We start from the raw sequence: 6,009 nt of genomic DNA on the forward strand, positions 1-6,009 counted from the left end.
CTGAAGAGGCAGTGGCCTGTGCATCGATTCATTTTCTATGGTCAGGGAGCCTTCTTCGATCTAACCCTACAATCTGGCTCTAACCACACCAGCCTTGGCCCTCGGAATGCAGAGCGCTACAACGCTAAGGCTTAATACAATTCGAGCAGTTTCAGCAGGCAAATACAGGTTAAAGTCAATCTTACATACCAATTCGAAGACTACTTATTTGTCTAACAAACTCCCTTTCCTAGGTGTTCATTACCGGGCAACTGACTGGGGGCAAATGGACACACGTTCCACCCTCGGTTTGCTTAAGGGTTTCGTTCGGACCTCTTTAGGCAGAAAATAACAAATGACACCAGACTACATTAACTAATTTCTAAATATCATGGCACAGACCAGTGCTGGAAGGAGAAGACTAAGACTAGATGAGAGACAGGAGACTTCGCAGAGGAACGGGACACCTGGACACTGGGATGGTAAAGGTATGCCAAGGCACGATGCTAAGCATCATCAATTAGCTTATTTAATCCTCACGGAAACACTAAGACAGGTACTGTTGCCATCCCTATTTTCCAGATGAGAAATTGTGCCATGGTCGCAACCAGTGGGTAGAGCGGTGAGTGATGCAAACGGAGGCAGTTGAATTTCAGAGCATGTGTCCTGCACCATTACTCTAAGCCTGCCTCGGCGGGCTGTAGAAGTGAAGACATTCCCATCAAAATAAAAGGCACCTCGGAAACAAACGTGGCAAGTTTGTGGAATAAACAGAGAAATACAATTTGCTAAGCCAGAATTTATAAAAGATAAGGAAACCCAGTAGAGAGAAACTTAGTTCCAAGACCATCCAATTTTACAGCTGTTCTTTCACGGGATGGAGAGGAGGGTGTGATTGTTGCTGAATGTTTGATACAATTACCAACTGCTGAAGACTAAGTTGCTTTAAGTCTCTAGCGATAAGATGAAAATTTTGGCTTTAGTTTCATAAGACAGTTACCTTGTTACATTAACTTATTTTCGGATACAGTACCACATGTGGTACTACAGTATCTACAGATAAAGAGACAGATGGTAACAGACTGGAAAACCAAGGAGTTACACATTCAATCAGCAAAATCAGGCGTTGATTCGGTATTTGATAGAAATTAGTCCCAGGTGCTACTGTGTAATTAATGAATTAAAACAAACTTGTCTACTTTTAAAATACATATAAAATGTAAGTTTACAGAAAGTCCCAATTTAAATCATTTGTACAGCATTCATTTAAATAAGATTACTTAATATCTTTAGAAATGATGAATCATTGTATACAGTAGCATATAAGTAAACACACCTGTATTAATTTGGAAGTCAATTTTCACCTATTAATGATTAATTAGGTTGATAAAAATTATGCTTTAAGGGGCCTCATAATCTGCTGTTGCTAATGGAAGACAAAAAAAAAAATCTAAATAAATTAGAAGCCCGGATCTAACCTCAAACCTTATTTTAAACAAGCTTCTTTTCCTTTAAAAAAAAAAAAAATAGAAAACAAGCCAAAATGATTGATTTGAGAAACTCTGCAGATTAAGTATTCCATTAGAAATCAGACTAGAAAAACTCAAAATTACAAGACTGAAATCAATTTAATTCCATAAATGCAAGACGCCCTCAAGTTCTTAAAAATCAGCCAATCGTGTAACTCTGAACAGACTGCAAAACTACTGTAAATTAGTTTTAATTGCTTAAGAAAATATCAAAGAAGTTATATTCATAAACAATCTTTAGCATTCACCAATTACCACGTGTCAGGTACTATACTAAACTCTATCTTCATTACACTATTTTACAAAAAAGAAAGAAGCCTGAAGTTGGTTGCCCAAAGGTTATTCAGCTTATAATTCAAGCCTGACCACTTAAGTCATTAGGCTACCTTGCTCAAGCAAGGAAAAAAATGCACCGAGGACGGAAATTTTTAAATAAACAGAGTTCTTAATTTGTTTGAAATATTATTCCAACTCAAAATTCATTTTCTCAAGGTTTTCAACAAAAAGGCTGCCACGTTTCCAAAGGAAGAAAAGGTCAATACACCCTTTACAGACCTATGCATCTGCATGCCCACCACCACCCTCCCCAACTATTTTTGAAACAATAAGAAAATTATCTAAATCCTCATAGTTGCACTTGCCACCAGCATTAAAGGAGCGGCCTTGCCCACGTCGGGAACAGAGGTGAACACTTCTAACATCTCCCTGAAGCTCTACAAAAACCAGAGGCAGGTGGTATCACCTAATTTCATAAACTAATAAGAAAGGTAAGATTCAGAAAGGCCAAGATTGTACTGCTAACTGTGATTAACCTGGGACTGAAAACTCATCCAAGACAGCATTCCTTCCGTCAGTCTACCTAATCATAAATTAAATAAATTATCTCTATATCCCTGCCTCCTAAAACAAGAGTGGGAATTCTATGTCATCTGGTAGAGATCAGCGCAGTCCAATAACGTGGTCGCTACCCACGTGTGGCTCCCGAACGCCTGAAATGACTTACGGCTTAAAAAGTGTGACCTAGGACAATCACTCCCTTGTACTTCCTGATCTATAATAACCTACATTATCAATTTAACTCCAGAAACTGTTTCGAATGAGCAACCTAGATAAATGACAAAAATGTTTCACACTGCAGCAAATTTGCTCTTCTAACGCAAATGAGCATGCCTCCTAAATTCGAAGACCACAGTGGTTTTGGGGAAACGATTTCCCTCTCATCTATCTCTTAAAAGATGTCGCAGGTATGAAATAAAACTGAGCCACAGGAGATGCGCAGCCTTTGGACTCCCCTGCAGTTTCTATAGCATTCACTCATATCTTGGAAGCTTTGAAGCGAAGCTACCAAGAGGGTTTAAGAATGCAACCACGATGCCGCGTAGGATTCGCAGACCCAGACTCGCGCACAAACTCGGAAAATGTAAAAAAAAAAACCCCACGACTTTCCAGTTAAGAATAGAGATTTTAAGAGGTGAACGCAAAAAAAGAGACCCAAGACCCCACCTTCCAACAAACATACACAACCTAAATCAAAAGACCAACTGGAGTGCAATTTACACGGCGAAAGTGGGGAAAACAAAATGGGAAAATCGCTCCTCCAAAATGGAGGGACGTCGCAGGGCTCAGGGCCAGGAGCAGCTCTAGGGGCGCGCGGGAGCGCCGGCACCTCCTTCCGGTTCGCAGCTCGCGGCGGCCCGTCGTCGCCCGCCCGCCCGGCGGGGAGGGGACACGGACAGGGGCGGGAGGCGGCAGGCCCGCGGCGTAGGACCCACTCACGTTCTCGCAGCCTGTTCTTGAAGTTGGGGTCACTCCGTCTCTTGCGGTCGAAGTAAATGCAGTACCCGATGAAGAGGGCCCCGCACACACCGGCGGCGATGGCGCTGTTCCGGCCCACCATCTTCTCTCGACGGTAGAGCGGCGTCGGTAGCCGGCCGGGCGCAGGAGCAAGACGAGGCCCACGCACCCTGAGAGCGGACAGCGCCGCTCCGAATGACGGCCGCTGCGATGCAGGCGGAAAGGCCGAGCGCCACTTCCGGCACGTCGCCCGAGGCCCCCGGGCCGTCCGCGGCAGTGCCTGAGTAGAGGCCCCGGGCCGTCCGCGGCAGTGCCTGAGCGGGAGCGCGCGCGCCGCTCGTGCGCCTGCGCAGGGGGCTTAGGCCCCATCTGAACGCCCGGGGCGGCGCGCGCCGCGCTCTGCCTTAGGAGCCACTGGGCCCGCCTTGTCCGAAGGCGCGCGAGGCAGGTGGCAGACAAAGACCGAAGGTCGCTGACGGCGAATGCTTCAGTTTATTCTTATATAATACAGACAGCTTGTGTCTTCTTTTACTTTAACTGAATATGCCTTTCAAGTTCAATCACGATCCACTATGCAACAAGCTCAATTTAGTGATTTCAATTCCAAAATGTTACGATATGGTTTCGTGAAGAGTGGAAGAAAATGGCGCAATTGCTGGAAAAATATAACTGGTAAAAGAGGTTAAAGGAAAAAAAAATAGAAAACGTGAGTTGGATAGCCACAGAAAACATTATATATGTAGTTTAGATTTAGAAAGACACACACTACCAAAAAAAAAAAAAAACCCCAAAAACAAAAACAACGCACGGGCAGAAAGCGGACGTTAAAGAACCGCAAGGCGATGAGTACCATGGGGAGAGAAGTACAGGTGATAACCTGGCTGGCTGCTCTCCCGAGGCCCTGGCACTTTATGCTAAGGAGGTGGCTCGGGGGCGGGCCAGGAGGGAAAGACCAACCACGAGAATAGAAGGGTAGGACTCAGCCCTCTGGGGAGTAAAAGGGGCCAGGATTGAGATCAACTTGTGAAACTCGGATCAAGACTATAGACACAGAGTGAGCTTTCGGGGATTGGCAACACTCTGTGTAGTTACGTGGCAATGTGCCATGTACGAGGACCTTGAGGTGTTCTGACTCCATAGGGAAGGGACAGTGGAAGCTTTTGAGTTTGGAACTTGCCCTATGCATCTCTCCCTATGCATCTTTCTGTCTGGTTTTGATTTGAATTCTTTTGTTATAATAAAAATAATCATAACTATAGCACATTCCTGAGTTAGTTGAGTCCTTATAATGAACTATGGAACTTGAGGAGGTAGTGGGAACCCCCAAATTAGTAGCTAGCTGCTCAAAAGGCCCGTGGACCCCCAAATTTGTGACTGGTGTCTGAAGTGAGGCAATCTCGTAGAAGACCGTACCCCTTAACCTATGAAGCCTGGCCTAACTCTGAGTAGTTGGTTTCATACGTTGTAAGGGCGCCATGGGAACGACACAGCTGGAGGCCGCAACGCAGTCCAGAAAGCCATCCGTTTAGTTGATAATGAAGCTGAGACCCACGGAAGACTGGAAGCTAGACCAAAGGCACGCGTGCGCTGCCAAGGCTGGGATGCGGGAAAGGGAAGGGTGTGGAGGTGCATCTGTCCCCAAGCCAAGACAATGACCAAGATCAGAGGATCGCACACAGAATGACACACAGAACTTTTCCTTATATGATCTGATTCTTCCTATCCCAAAAAGCTCTCAGTGAATCTCAACTGACAGAGGTATGTCCTGAGCCGCAGCTGTTTGGAACACAAAAGACGTGTCCAAGGCCATATAGCCATACAGGTGACGTGAGACCTAGAACTCGACTCTTGAAAATTTGAGATTACGTGGCCACTAGGTTATGACTCCTGAATAAACAAAGAACATGCTACTTCTCTCCGTCCCTGTGCGGTGCACAGTAAATACGGCACAAATGTCGAGGTCACTACTACGAGGTACAATAGCCCAGGTAAGTTCTTTATACAAAGTGCAGTTAGAGCAACATCCATGCCCTTGAAACCCTTGACCACGCTGTACTTCCACATATCTGCTGTAAAACACCTGTAAGTGTAGGATCCTGGAACAGAAACAGCCTGGAGGTCCCCGAGGCACACATTTCTGAGTGGAATCCTTAGTGGGTTGTGAGATGACCTTACTGGGTCACCACCCGTGTTTTTAAGAAAATAGAATTAAAAATATTAGGTGCCAACACTTGTAGTAAGGACCAGTACTGTCGTGTGAAATTTCCAAGTCAGTTAAATCCATCCAGGTTCAGACTGATCACAATATAAAATTAATGCTATTGCAGATCACAGTCAAGAGTGTGAAACCACTGATCTGGTCCAAGCCCCTTATTTCACCAAGATATTTAGATAAAGAGTAGAGAGGCTTGTCCAAGGTCATGTGTGCACAGCCAGAGAGCTGGGTCAAGAAGCAGATGCCCTTACACCCCAGTCCAGGGTTCTTTACATGAAAACCTAAGAAACCGAAAGGAACGCTCTCTGTTAAGGACACTAAAATTATATAAATTTATATACGTATATACTATAAAATAAAATATACCCAATAAAATTATAAACTATATGTATCTATAGAGAGTCTATAGTCTATAAATGATGCATCTTAATATAAATTTAACTAGAAACAGATGCAAAAATGCTCAAGAATGATCAAGTAACAAGTATTTAC

The 6,009-nt window shown here is 44.3% G+C and overlaps 1 long non-coding RNA gene and 1 other non-coding gene across 2 annotated transcripts; both read right to left on the reverse strand.

Moving 5' to 3' along the window:
- Positions 1 to 2,741: 2,741 nt before the first annotated feature.
- On the reverse strand, positions 2,742 to 2,874 carry LOC111728919. The gene has a single exon (XR_002776001.1). It is a non-coding gene; the product is annotated as a small nucleolar RNA SNORA14 (small nucleolar RNA).
- Positions 2,875 to 3,283: 409 nt separating this feature from the next.
- On the reverse strand, positions 3,284 to 5,999 carry LOC111728911. Its single transcript, XR_002775998.1, has 2 exons — positions 4,111 to 5,999; positions 3,284 to 3,971 (listed from the first exon to the last, which is right to left on the reverse strand). It is a non-coding gene; the product is annotated as an uncharacterized LOC111728911 (long non-coding RNA).
- Between the last annotated feature and the right edge of the window lie 10 nt (positions 6,000 to 6,009).

The sequence above is a fragment of the Pteropus vampyrus genome, unplaced genomic scaffold (genome assembly GCF_000151845.1).
Source record: "Pteropus vampyrus isolate Shadow unplaced genomic scaffold, Pvam_2.0 Scaffold237, whole genome shotgun sequence".
Classification (NCBI taxonomy): domain Eukaryota; kingdom Metazoa; phylum Chordata; class Mammalia; order Chiroptera; family Pteropodidae; genus Pteropus; species Pteropus vampyrus.